This window comes from Aedes albopictus, chromosome 1 (genome assembly GCF_035046485.1).
Source record: "Aedes albopictus strain Foshan chromosome 1, AalbF5, whole genome shotgun sequence".
In the NCBI taxonomy this organism is placed as follows: Eukaryota; Metazoa; Arthropoda; class Insecta; order Diptera; family Culicidae; genus Aedes; species Aedes albopictus.
This window is the reverse complement of record NC_085136.1, coordinates 240,490,362-240,505,197: the sequence shown is the minus strand read 5'-3', so window position 1 is coordinate 240,505,197 and position 14,836 is coordinate 240,490,362. Positions and strand designations below refer to the sequence as shown.

The 14,836-nt window shown below is 42.8% G+C and overlaps 1 protein-coding gene across 1 annotated transcript in view; it reads left to right on the top strand.

Annotated features, from left to right (window-relative positions):
* Positions 1-1,528: 1,528 nt before the first annotated feature.
* Positions 1,529-14,836, top strand: part of LOC109425332 (sodium-coupled monocarboxylate transporter 1-like) — a 93,697-nt gene continuing 80,389 nt past the window's right edge. Inside the window, exon 1 of the mRNA XM_029860206.2 lies at positions 1,529-1,798. The gene's annotated coding sequence lies outside the window, so the exon portion shown is untranslated. The remainder of the gene's footprint in view (positions 1,799-14,836) is intronic.

Sequence of the window (14,836 nt, the reverse complement as noted above, 5' to 3'; positions counted from 1 at the left end):
ATTTGGATTGGATTTGGATTGGATTTGGATTGGATTTGGATTGGATTTGGATTGGATTTGGATTGGATTTGGATTGGATTTGGATTGGATTTGGATTGGATTTGGATTGGATTTGGATTGGATTTGGATTGGATTTGGATTGGATTTGGATTGGATTTGGATTGGATTTGGATTGGATTTGGATTGGATTTGGATTGGATTTGGATTGGATTTGGATTGGATTTGGATTGGATTTGGATTGGATTTGGATTGGATTTGGATTGGATTTGGATTGGATTTGGATTGGATTTGGATTGGATTTGGATTGGATTTGGATTGGATTTGGATTGGATTTGGATTGGATTTGGATTGGATTTGGATTGGATTTGGATTGGATTTGGATTGGATTTGGATTGGATTTGGATTGGATTTGGATTGGATTTGGATTGGATTTGGATTGGATTTGGATTGGATTTGGATTGGATTTGGATTGGATTTGGATTGGATTTGGATTGGATTTGGATTGGATTTGGATTGGATTTGGATTGGATTTGGATTGGATTTAGATTGGGTTTTGATTGGATTTGGATTGGATTTGTATTAGATTTGGATTGGATGTGTGTTTGTTACAATCTGATTCAGATCATGATTCATTAAAACCGGAATGGTATCTAAGCAATCATGCGTTATCTCACGTACAATGTAAACATATCAGTTAGCTCAGATCAACTCATGGTTTCCTCTGTATATCCAGATGTAATCATTTAAGCCAAAACAAGTGCGCTCCACGTTTTATGCAAACCCTTATCTAAGCAAGCATCCACTATCTCATAGAATGCACACACTTACCTATCCCAAAAGGGCGCCACCCACGGCATTTGAAACAACAAGAGTGACGAAGATGGTACATGAGGTAGTTCAAGGTCTGTTGTCACAGTACCGTGCCTTCCCTACGTCTCACACTGTCCAAAAATTATACGCGAATAAATTACTGATAAACCATAGACAAACAAATGTTTCACTTTACCTAGCACTCTACTCACTTCCCATCGTTCATATTTTCAACGGTTCAATGCAATACTCTGCAGTTCGTCAATCACTCGATCGAAGCGCTAAAATCGCTTTTGCTCCTGTTTGACGTTTGTTCACTACCGCCACCTAGGGAACGCTTTTTTTTATCTTTATTAACGAGATTTTTAACCCTAAACTAGTTCATCTCGGGACTCACGCTTTACTTCCCTTCCGAAGGAAGAACTCACATTTTGTGAGTCTGTCGAGAGTAGGATTCGATTCCAGGTCCTCGGCGTGATAGTCAAGTGTTCTTACCATCACACCAGGTCCGCTCCACAAGGGAACGCTTTGAAAAACACAGCTTAATGAGCCTTGAACGTATATCTTTTCGTGGCACAATAATTTTCATCGCAATAACGTCTGTTTGTCTGTGTATAAACTATTGTTGTGCGTTGCAAGCTTCAAGTTCCCGGTGCGACTGAGCACTATTTATAAGACCCGCCGGAAACCTGGATCAGCGTTAATTCACCGGCTGAAGCTGAACTGTGGACATTCATCTGCCGAGAAGAGCTGTGCGACAATTCTGGTACAGATACGCAGCAGACACACCGCACCAGATACGCAGCACTGTAATGTGGAAACGGAGAGCAACCGGGCAGGATAGTGAAATACGGAAACTTTTGACGAAGGAAGTGATTCGAATTAAAACAGAGTCGGGTGAAGGTTGAATTTGAGTGTATGTGGACGACATTTTACTGTGAAACTTGCTGAATTCGTACTGACTGAAACATCGGAAGGCACTTTTCAGGTAAGTAATCTGCGCTGCAGATATGCTGTGAAGAGGCTTGTACTTGTGGTAGGGTACAAATGTGTCGATCAAGTTGTGCTTTAACTCTCCTTGTGCATTGCGATCATTTTTGTCCATTATGAGTTGAGTCCGTTAGAATTAGCTCACAAGTGGGTCAGCGACAGCTGCTCTCGTGGGAAAGAGCTGCTGACGCAAAATTTCAAGTGCCGAAGCCAGGATAGAACCTCATGACGTTCCACTTGAAGAGAACGTGTGACCACTGTGAGCCACGGGCTCCGGCAAATGTCTACGGTCTTGATGTTGCAGTTCAGCTAGCAGCTTGTAGCTGTGCAAGGCGCCGGAATCAATTTCCCATACAGTACGGTACATTTCGTGGCGGTTCTGGATTTCTACGAAAAACTCCCGCAGCTACTGGATCTGGGATGCATATAGCTTCTGAGTACTGGAGACGCCTTCTCCTTCATACTGCGCGTGACAGGGTGACTCTCCTGATGGAAGACTTTGGGTGGCGCATTCGGTGTTTGGTGAACGCCAGTCATACGGCTCGTTCTAGTTCCTCGAGGTCAGTCTTGGTCCACTTTACCACCCCTAAGCTGTAGGTCAGCAGGGGCACAGCAAACGTGCCTATGGCCTTCACCTGATTGGCGGTTGACAGAAAGCTTCTCAGAACACAGTTGGCACGATGCAAGATCTTGTTCTGCAGTTTCTTCTTGATCGCTGTGTGGCAAATACCTCTAAGTTGCAGGAAGACGAGGTATTCGTACACTTCACCTTCAACCATATTCCGAATCTCCTGCTGTTCGTAGACGCGGAAACAGCTGGCGTCCACTACTTGACCCCGGCGAAGATGGATTGACCGACATTTGTCAATTCCAAACGCGATACCGGTAATCTCGAGGGTCGATCTTATGTGCTCCAGGGTAAAATAGTATTAAAGAAGGTGTCTTCTGTGTTATGTGACAAACAACCGGTAAGTAGGTGGGAAGGTAATACACCGGCTTCTGCGCAAGCTGAGCCAGCAGGTATTGTTGTAGATCGGCGCAAGTGTTTTCACTATAGGTTATCCCTGTGATTTGCTGGGAGAGCCATGACTCAGTATCGCCATGTTGTTGTTACATGCGGTGCCGACGATACATTTTCCTCTGGTATTGCTGATTCGACAGCACCATGTTCGGTGTTGTCCATTGCCATCGCCATCATCGTTTAGCTGAGGATCTTTTGCATGACTGCTCCAAGCTGATTTCATAGAGCCGGGAGCTTTCCGTTCAGGAGAGGCAAGTCCGACCGCGACAATTGGGTCCTACCGACTGGTATATGTTAGCGCTAATTTAGTGAACCGGGACGACTGGTTGAAAGTCGTGGACATGAATTTCCAGGTGTTGGCCGTGGGACTCACACTCACCGATCAGGCTAAGGCCGGGGTGGCCGTCTCCATTCCACTCGGTCCATGGCTGTTTGTCTCCAGTTCCGCACTCTGCGTAGGGTCCGCAGATCGTCCTCCACTTGGTTGACCCACCTAGCTCGCTGCGCTCCACGTCTTCTTGTACCGGTCGGATGACTCTCGAGGTGGGACGCAAATGAGAATAACCGCTCATACGATCTCGTCCGGGCTGCACAATAAAATCCTGTTTGGAGTTTTGGCCGTGTTCAGGGTGGACTGATTTTGTCCCAGTGTGGGGTTGATGACAGCGCCGTTGATTCTCGTAGAGAACTTATTCGGGTGGAATTCCTTTACCCCTCCTCAGTTATTATCAGAAACCGATGTCTTTAGCGTAAACAGTGCAGCTCGTCGATAGCTGTGAATTCCATGCAGCTGGCCAAAAGGAGACATGACAATGATGTCTTCTTACAGACTGGGTTTTGGTATCCGGTGTAATTTACACTTATGTGGCCGACAGGGTACCCGGGTACACAGTGTCCATTTGAAAAGCACGGTGTAGAAAAAAGCAAAAAGAGTAGAGTAGAGTAGAGAACTTATTCGGGTGGAATTCCTTTACCCCTCCTCAGTTATTATCAGAAACCGATGTCTTTAGCGTAAACAGTGCAGCTCGTCGATAGCTGTGAATTCCATGCAGCTGGCCAAAAGGAGACATGACAATGATGTCTTCTTACAGACTGGGTTTTGGTATCCGGTGTAATTTACACTTATGTGGCCGACAGGGTACCCGGGTACACAGTGTCCATTTGAAAAGCACGGTGTAGAAAAAAGCAAAAAGTTTGTCGGACACATAACGGTTAAAGTAAACAGTGACTGTTCGTCAATTGAAGGCGAGATTTACAACCTAGTTTCAGTTCAGTTTCAGTTTCAGTTCACAGAAGGATCCACGCAGGATTCGTTTTGGAAAAATCTTGGCTCCCACGTCGTCCAGATGCTGGGATAGTCTTGGTTTTCCGCGATGGTTTTCTTTTAAATTTACTTCCTTTCCGCGATGGTTTTCTTTTAAATTTACTTCCTTGTAGCCCTAGTAGTCCTCATTCCACAGTGGTTCCGCCATAGGCCATTAGTCCAATCATTACTAGGGTCCAGGGACGTGCACAGAAAAGGCGTAAAGGGAGGGGTTTTTGGCATTTTTGGTAAAAGGCGGAGGGGCGCCTAGTATATGAAACTGGGGTAAAGGGTCATCCATCTATCGCACTGGCTTGTTAGGGTCAATCATTACTTTTATCAAATACATTCCGAAACTTTTCCGTAGAGCTCATAAAAATAGATGTTCTTGAGTAGACATTTTATATATTTTTTTCTAATTCCAGTCCTATGTATTCAACATGTATTTGGTTGGTTATATTCGATTGTTACATAGTTGACATCGATGTTTATCACAAATTTGGATGCCATTCTTTATCATTTTATTCGAATAAGTGTGACTCAATTAGATGCTATTTCCACAAATTAGAAAAACTGCAAATTTTCATCAAGCTGGAAAAAATGTTTTCCCTTACTGGCGAAATCAGCTGCGACCGTTTGCGACTAGGTTGGTGGTAGTCACTTATGTAAATGTCGTACCTTAAAAAAATCAAAAACTAACAAATACTTCCCGCATTGTATTGCTGGAATCACTTTTTCCAATTTTATCCCTCTTTATACATCACATTATGTGTGTTTCACTATTCTTGAGCAGTTTTGACTACCGTTGTCCGCCTAAACTAATATTAGTATATCCGAATCAGTTGGTAACCGAAACGGCAAAACAATGAATTTTGGCTCCGTAAAGCCAAAAACTCGATTGAGCCCATTTTTATACAAAAACGCATTTGAAATGCAAATATGCATCAAATTAAGCGGTTTCGTCATAAAACTCGAGGAATTCATATTAATGACCGCCTTCATATGCGGCTGGAACCAGTGTGCATCCCATGAAGTGGGATCTAGAACAGCGTTTCTAAAACTATGGGTCTTGAAGGATAATTGGCGATATTGTAATGAATATACATATTAATTAACATATGTCAAATGACGTTGTAATTTACTGCCCATAATCGCATAAGTGACGTAACAATTTTCAAAATTTTAACAATGAATAATGGAAAGTTTAAGATTTTTTTTCCATTTTGACATCTAGCTAGTGATTGGATCATGTGTAGGGCTTCCAATTTTCCCGGGATTCAGCTTCCCGGGAAACGGGAAAAAATATTTCCATTTCCCGGGATCCCGGGAAATAAGCAAATTTTATTTTTAGGAGAATAATGTATTTATTTTAAAGAAAATCGTTAATCAGTAATCATATCTTTCCATTTTCTATCGAAGAATACGCAAAATTCAGCAAATTTCACGATAAGAAGGTTCATATTTTACCGTCAATGCATTTTAAGCGCGATTTCAACCAGCATTAAATATTGAAATTTTGATTTGAAATATTTACATGAACGTGTTTTGCTAAACAATAACACAAATAAGGAGTCCGTAATACACGATACAAAAAATAACTATAACTTGCGGGAACTGCCAAAGAAAATACGAAAAAAAACTTCGGCGATGGATTCCGAAGTAAAAGTAAAAAGCTACAAGGGTAAAACCCCATTGAAGCCCAATAATGGCTCCATACGTGCTATTATCTAATCCTCTGATTAGCAAGCCCTGTATAACGTTGTTGCACCATACCGTGGTCTTTGCCCTAACCATCAGTATGGAAATACTCACAGCAGTGAAAGCATAGCATCGGAGACCGATAGTGAACCTTACAAACAAACGTTGTTGCATGACAGCTTATGGTGGTTTCTTAAACGCTTATAGAGCAAAAATGTTAGCTGAGCTTGTGTGTCCGGCTTAATATTGACTTAGTTATCGCAGCAAGTGCCCAAAATAGGTCTCCCTGCTCAAATGGTCTAACACCCTACTTTGGTTCATCGTCGGATGCTCGATGATGCTAATTTCTATGCCATCGGCTAGCTGGCTTATCATCACTAGGAGATACTTGAAACGATCCAGAATCTTGCGGTATGTACCCAAAAGCAATCATCATTCTGAGGTATTGAAGTTTGCCGTGTAACTGCCAGGGACTCAAATCCGAGCACAAGAAAATAGCTGTAGAATACTAAACTGAGATATGCAAAACGCATTACCTACAACCTAAATAAGGTATTAAGAAGCCCTGCATAAGAGGTAAAATACCTAAAATAATAACTTGGGTGTTTCTAACGAATCTCTAGTAAAAAATAACACCAAATCATGCAATACCTCAATAATAAACGACGATTTTTCCATGCAATTAGCGATTTCCAATTATTGATTAATATCTCAAGCGAAAGCAATAACTCAATGGGGTATTTTCGGTCAGTGACGCAATACCTGCACTATACGAAAATAAGTTATTTTCGCTACCTCGATTACTAATCAATACCTTGTTTTGGTATAATATCTGACCCAGTTCCAACGCTCAAGAAAAAATGGACTCTTTCAAGATTGGATGTAGCGTTGATGTTGGCTGTTTCTGGTACCATTCAAGTGCTGGGGATTCGGATGCAATGCTCAAGACTCGCGGACTATTCCTGGAATCGAGGATTTTGGGTTCCTGTGGTGAAATTTACGCTGTATGAAGTGTATTCAGCTATGTGTCTTTTATTTTATTCTCATTGTACAATGTCCATTTTATATTGCGAGAATTACACACTCACACACCCACACACACACACACACACACACACACACACACACACACACACACACACACACACACACACACACACACACACACACACACACACACACACACACACACACACACACACACACACACACACACACACACACACACACACACACACACACACACACACACACACACACACACACACACACACACACACACACACACACACACACACACACACACACACACACACACACACACACACACACACACACACACACACACACACACACACACACACACACACACACACACACACACACACACACACACACACACACACACACACACACACACACACACACACACACACACACACACACACACACACACACACACACACACACACACACACACACACACACACACACACACACACACACACACACACACACACGGCGGGGTAGCCTAAGGGAGTTGAAAGAACTGATGACCGGACTTAAGCTCGTGGAGTAGCCAGGCTTTTGTCATGAGATAGCAACATTATGTTGACTACCGAAGGAATTCAGCGATTTCAACTCACCCTGCTACAACAAACCATCAGGTAGACAATTCCCGTCCGGAATTACTCTGAAGTCATAGGTAATCCTTGCGCTGATGGTAGGTACACTTTAATCATCATCATCATCAATATCTGACTTTGGTATGCTGCAGTTATGTGACAGTTATTAGTTCCTGCTCAGGAAGGGCTGCTTCGGGATTTTGCCACCGAAGTAGCTCGGGATCGGTGCAGTGACAGTGGCGAGTTTGGGCCGGTACATGAATGATGGAATCAGCAGGGGGTTACTGGATGGAATGCGTCTTCCTTCATTAATGCTAAGACCGGATTGACCGTGCCGAGAAGAGTCCCTCCTTTACGTTTAAGGCCTATGCAAAATCGGAGTTTCGTTCAACAAATAACCAAACATATGGGACCGCGAAATTCACAATGGTAGCCCGCAAAATGGAAGATCGAATCCCACTCCCGACAAAACTCGCAAAATGTGAGTTCTTCCTTCGGAAGGGAAGTAAAGCGTGGGTCCTCGAGATGAACTAGCCTAGGGCTAAAAATCTCGTTAATACAGATAAAAAAAATGTAAGAAATTTTTCCGCGATTTGCCATTGTTCCACCATTTGGAATACATCATGCAGTGCCTCCCGGTTCGATGAAGGGTTCCCCCTCAATACCAGATCAAGCCGCCAGTGAAAGGATTGCAAACTCATTTGAGGAATGAAGAATACTTAGATAAAATTACCGATGAGCAAAGAGTTTGGGAAACATGTTCATTCGCAGAGGAAAATCAAATAAGGGTAGACCTTCTCATTTGCTCTCAGGTTCTACTACTCAGGGTTCTACTTTAGCATAGCTAATAAACAAGAGCCAAAAATAGTCATCAGCTTGTATATTAACCAAGATACTAACCGCGACCTTGCTCAATTTCATAATCTACTGGAGATAAACCGGCAGCTGCCAGTTCAAGTTTAAGTTGACAATTAACTTGCAACATGTGTTTATCAAGTGATTTCACTATGATCATGCTGTGTTATCTGATATCTAACAATTAGGGAGGCACATCAGTGTTGATGACTCAGTGATAAGACGGAAGCAGGCGCAGGCGGAAGAAAATTTTCCGCTTAAAATATTTGAAACATAAAACTAACTACTAACATGATGTACCCCCAACTATGCAGACAAGCATCTTGGAATCCTAACATGGTTGCCGCAGTTGTCGACTTATGTCTCTGCACACGTTTTCAAGACCACAAATTACAAAAACTTGAGATGATTAACCTACGCGTGTTGGCGTGTTGGGAAAAGAAAATTGAGTTATTGATCCGTTTGTTTTTAAAAAACTATGTGTTTGCATCATATGACAGATGCACATTTCAACCTCAACTGTAACGTCGTCTTAAATGTCTCGCGCTTGACTAGGGTCGGGTCAAGATTTCTTTTGCTTGAAAAAATAAGCCTAAGTTCATAAAATATAGTTGTAGTTCGATCAATTTATGTCACAGTTTTATTCTTGGATTCGACTACTCTCGAGCTGGGAAACAAACCCATGATCATCCTATTATAGAGTGAACGTGCAACCTACTACGCCACGGGCTCCAACACTCACATTATTGTCCTTATCAGTATGAAGAAGATATGCCAACGTAATCAGCGTGCCACAACTTCCTAACCGGATTTTTTTACAACCATCTTCCATCTGTTCCTATAAAATTCACGTGTTGTTCAAGTCCTACGTGTGGCATCGTTTGATTTAAGGTAACTAACACTTGTTTTGTTGGTAATTCGTTTATGTGTTTACGAAGGGATTGTTGTTTACTTGAAGATAACAAGCTCTCACTTACAAGTTATATTTATTTACCCCTGGAATTGTTAAACATCCAATTTACGTCACTGTCCGTGACCAACATCACATAAATGAGAGTGTCAACATGATCAAACAACAACAGCAGCATTTTGATGTTACGTGAGTTTTTGGTAGGGCACGATATACGTGATCAATTCTGTGAGCATGCCGAGAAGCACGACACATTCGCATTGTTCTTGGTAGGACTGTCACAGACTGTCCCAAAAAAAAAAACGATGTTCGAAAAGTCAAGGTGCTCAACCTTTAAATGAATGATATGCATATTTGAAGCATTTTTGTAGAACATTTCGATTTTCTAAAAAATGATTTAGAGGTTCCGCTAGGGCGATTTTTGAAAAATGGCCTTTTTTCTTGAAAATTCTCAGAAAAATCATTTTTTCGTAATATTTTTTCAACTTTTGAATTTTTTCAATATTTTTGTATTTTTCTATGGACCTCTCAAAAACTGGTCTTTTTATCAACATAAAAACGGTTCTGCCGTCAATATAAATACAATATTTCAAAAACTTATCCCTTTCAAGAATGCCTAGAGGTCCATAGAAGAATACAAAAATATTGAAAAAAATCAAAAGTTGAAAAAAATAGGGTCATGTACCATTTGGGCAGGTGTACCTATTTTGGGCACTTGCCGCTATAACTAAGTCAACTCCAAACGAATTGGTTTGAATTTTTGTATAGAGTTAGGCACGTACAGTATCTAACTCTATATAAAAACTCAAATCGAACGGTTTGAAGTTGCCTTAGTTATAGCGGCAAGTGCCCAAAATAGGTACACCTGCCCAAATGGTACAAGACCCTATTACGAAGAAATGATTTTTTTCGAGACTTTTCATGAAAAAAGGCCATTTTTCAAAAATCGCCCTAGCGGAACCTCTAAATATTTTTTTTTGGAAATCGAAATATTCTACATAAATGCTTCATATATGCATATCTTTCATTTAAAGGTTGAGCACCTTGACTTTTCGAACATCGATTTTTTTTTTGGGACAGTCTACGAGTGCCACAATCAACGCAATGGCGGATGTAGCTGGTTGATTGCCAATAGTAAAACCAAAATGCAATACCAACTCTATTTAAATTTGGTGGAAAATTAAGATAATATTGGCATTGACAGAATCGTTGAGCAGTGTATTCTGTGCTTTTCTTATGATGTCTTTGGTCCTGTACTTACACAAGAGGAACACTTCTATGGATTTTCCTAGGTTTTATGCCTTCAGTTCTTGAAGGAATTTTTCAAGAATATACCAAGGTTCCTTCCTAAGATTTCATCAGCAATTTTCCTAAGAATTCTCCAGGAAATCTATTAAAAATTCCCCCAGTCATTATTACTCACATTTCATAACAATACATTAAATTATTCCAAGATTCTAAAAATGCATGGTGGAAACAGTCTTCAAATTTTCCTTTTCATTGCACTGCTTTGATGTGAAAACTAAGGAGCAGGAAAATGCACGCTCCCTGTTTGGCAATGCATCATTGCTTTGATTTGCTCCTCTCATTTTGCCAAAATACTGCATCATTGATCTAAATCATTCGCTCTGGGTGAGCAGCGTTTCAAACAAAACTGCCATGTGTGGTAGGCCTAGCAACGCTAGTAACAAACTTGATTTGCGTGTTGTTGAATGCAGATAAAACTCTGTCACGTCCTGGTTATCAACGCGGCGAACTGGTATATGTGAAAACTGGGTATTTCGGTTAACTCGCGGAAAACTTGGTTTGAACGGTGACCGGCGTGATTTTATTGATCGTTGTGCGGAGAGTACAGTAAAACGCGACCGACAGAGGCGAGGATCAATTTCTAACTGCTGTATATTTCTTATTCCTACATGGTCAGTGGTAGTTATCTACACACAGTGATATTCTTCAAACACACTAGCTCATGAACAGCGGAGCTGTGCGTAGTGGTTGTATCCTAACGACCGATAGCACCATTCTTGTACCCGATCGACTACACGTTTCCAAACATCCCGGCCGCCTTGAAAGAAATTTCAATACTCTCTATGCTATGGCACACTTACATTATATCTCCCTATGTAATACACTACAACTACTACGTGACTAACTACATCTCGCTCGTTAAACAATAGAACAAATTGTAAACACATCACTTTCGATTTCACTGTTTTCTGATGCGGTGTTTACTTTTGCGTACGTTGACCTCATTCCCATGGACAGAACGTTCACATCGACTTCATAGTTCGTGTTGCTGCTGCAGTGTCTGCTGTTCGGCTGCCTGTTGCGGGGTAAATAATGCTTCGTCTTCATCCGTGCACATGCTAATGCTGCCACGGGCGCATCGAGTGGTCCCTCCGATGCTGATGGATACGCAGGACTTCAGCGCTGCGTGAATGCGCGCACCAACGTCTCTGGTGCTCTTCTTGACTGCGGACTTCATGCTCTGTAAAAGATGAGAGGGTGCTTTCTAAGGTGAATTTATGTAATGCAAAAAGACTTCCCTGGAAGCGGAGGCCTCCGTGGCCTCCGCGGGTGCCGCCGGCACCTTTGATGCTGCCCCGTCTATGTTAACTCGACGGCGGGCACGACTTCTGATGATTCTCTCGTGGAACTGCTCCTCTTCGTATGGGTATTCTGCTTCTTCATGATGCTCCTCGCGGGTTCTCGATGCAGTTGGCCAAACTGCTTGATAACCGGTGATGGGAACATTAGGAACCGAATTACTGCAGTCTTCGGTTCGGCTGGCTATATAGGCTACGTATGCTCCAAAGGGCAGGGATCTTTCGACCTGGCGATGCAAATTGAGAGAGTTACTTTCTTATCGACCTGTGGAGACCTCTTGTCTCCACGGCATCCGTGATGCCGAGTCTAGTAGCGGCTCGCTGTTCTAGACCGAAGTGTTAGGACACGCAGCGTGCGGGTTATCCTCGAAGTCCGTGACGAACATATCATATAGAGCATGCAATACGGACCTTAGTGTAATGGCAGACTTCAGTAGGGGTGGTCTCGAAACCAAAATGGGAAATGGGCATCAAAGCTGGCAGAAAAGAAATCGCATTACTTTTTGCTCAAACAATACAATACAAACACTTAACTGGTTCGCGGGGATCCGTAGATCCCCGCAGGTGCCCGAAGCACCTCGGTGGAGGGGAGTTCAATCCGCCTCGTGCGTCATTGGTTGGTTATCATCATTGCCGACGCGCACGTCGGTAACTCTGCCCAACTGCCATTTCAACGGTGGTAGATTTTCTTCCCGTAGTAGTACCATCGTTCCGACGGCAAGGTTGTCTCGTTGACGTGTCCATTTGGTGCGACTGTGCAGGGTCGAAAGGTACTGAGTCGACCACTTTTCCCAAATTCGTCGCACAAACTCCTGGGTCCGTTGCCACATTGACAATCTGTTCTCTGGGATGTCCTGATAGCTTGGTTCTGCCATGCTCGCCAGTGGACGCTGCACCAGGAAGTGTCCCGGAGTCAGAACGTCCAGATCGTTCGGATCGCTGCTGAGCGGTGTCAGAGGGCGGGAATTTAAGCATGCTTCTATTTGTACCAGCACCGTAACAAATTCATCGTGTGTAATAGTCCGGAGTCCGATCGTTCGTTTAAAGTGGCATTTGAACGATTTTACTGCTGCTTCCCAGAGCCCTCCAAAGTTGGGGGATCTGGCGGGGATGAACCTGAACTCTATGCTTTCGTTACACGCCTCTCTGACGACTGCGTCCTGAAACTGCTGATTCTTGAAAAGCTTCGCCAACTCGTCTACCTCTCTCTTCGCTCCCACGAAATTCTTCGCGTTGTCGCACATGATCAACTGGGGTTTTGATCTGCGCGATACAAATCGCCGTAATGCAGCCACGAACGCTTGAGTGGTCAAATCCAACGCCACCTCCAAATGGACCGCTTTTGTTACCAGGCAAACAAATACCACCACGAAGCATTTTACCGGACGCGCCTTACGTCCAGGATACGACATTGAAAAGGGTCCACAATAGTCCACACCCACTTTCAAGAAAGCTGGAGCTGGGGTAACTCTTTCTCGAGGAAGATCTGCCATCAGTTGGTCCTGTATCTTTGGCTTGCTACGGAAGCAAGGAACGCATTGATGGATCACTTGCCGTGCTGCTCTTCGAATGTTCAACGGCCAAAACCGTTCTCGCACAGTGGACATGAGAAGTTGCTGGCCGGCGTGCAAGTACTTGTGATGGTAATCTTGCAGTATCAATTTGGTTAACGGGTGTCGATGATCCAAGATTATTGGGTACTTCCTCATTGGTGCAACCGCAGCATTTCGTAGCCGGCCGCCAACATGTACTATTCCATCAACAAGCTTCGGATTTAGGGTGTTTATTCGAGAAGATTGCTTGACCTGATTGCCTTTGGCTAGCTCTTTCAGCTCCTCCGGAAAACATTCAGTTTGCGACAGCCTTACCAAATTCATCAACGACTCCTCATACTCAGCCCTGTCGTCGTAAAATTCGAGCTTCTTAGTCGTTTGATGGTGGGGTGGGCGCTGCTACACAAAAGAGTTGATAAGGGCGCCAGCGAGTGCAAATTCGATAGAAATGTTGCTAAACACAATAATTACTGTTTTAGTATGCTGACAGGAAATATATAAAGCGATACAATATCTTAACAATATAGCAGTTATTAAAGTATTTTTTTGATAATAATATTGGGTATAGGGTGGAAGTGGTATATGTACCTTGGTTCTTTGCTAACGACTGACATTCGAACAATACGAAGGCGCATCATCAGTGGAAGTCGTTCCTACGAGTGTCCTTGGAAGAAACTGCATTCAACAAATATGCACCAAATGTACCATATACGGTGCTAGCTATACGGACATGAGACTTGGACCATGCTCGAGGACGAGGAAGTCTTTGCGCAACAAGTGCTAAGGACGATCTTTGGCGGCATGCAGGAGAACGGTGTGTGGCGGCGAAAGATTAACCACGAGCTCGTTGCACTCTGAGAATGCCGAAAAAGCGCGGAAAAATTAGTGTGCACTACTGATTCGCTTGGTTCAAAAATCCTTGGAATGCCGAGAGTACGATGGGCGGCTTGGGTGCTGACGGTGGATAGCTGTAACTGGGACATATGGTATTATGGCGGCAAATTACATAGATTTGAGTATGAACGCACTCGCAAATAAGAAAAACAACTTGGGGAACTTACGTATTTTCGGCAGTTTCATTCTCTTCGTCTTAGGGTTTTTTGAAACCTGTTGAACTCAATGATGGCCTCGAATCCTTCCAAACCAAGCTGAGTTACATGCCCAAATTTCAGGCAATTTGGCCAACAAATACGCCCCATGACGAAGAGAACAAACTTGCTGATAATACCCTTCGTCACCTTATGTAAAAACTGTTTCAGAAATTATAAATACTCTTTGTTTATTGAATAAAATAAACTGTTCTGGTGATTTCCGCCAACTTCTTTCAGAATACAACTAATTGTGCTCCTATTTTTGTATGTCCTTCCAATTGACATGATATTTTGAAGAACAGTCGATTTCCCCAACAATGAACTTCATTCGCCCAATTTGCATTGGTGCAAAGGTGTTTTTGTAATGATTTCAA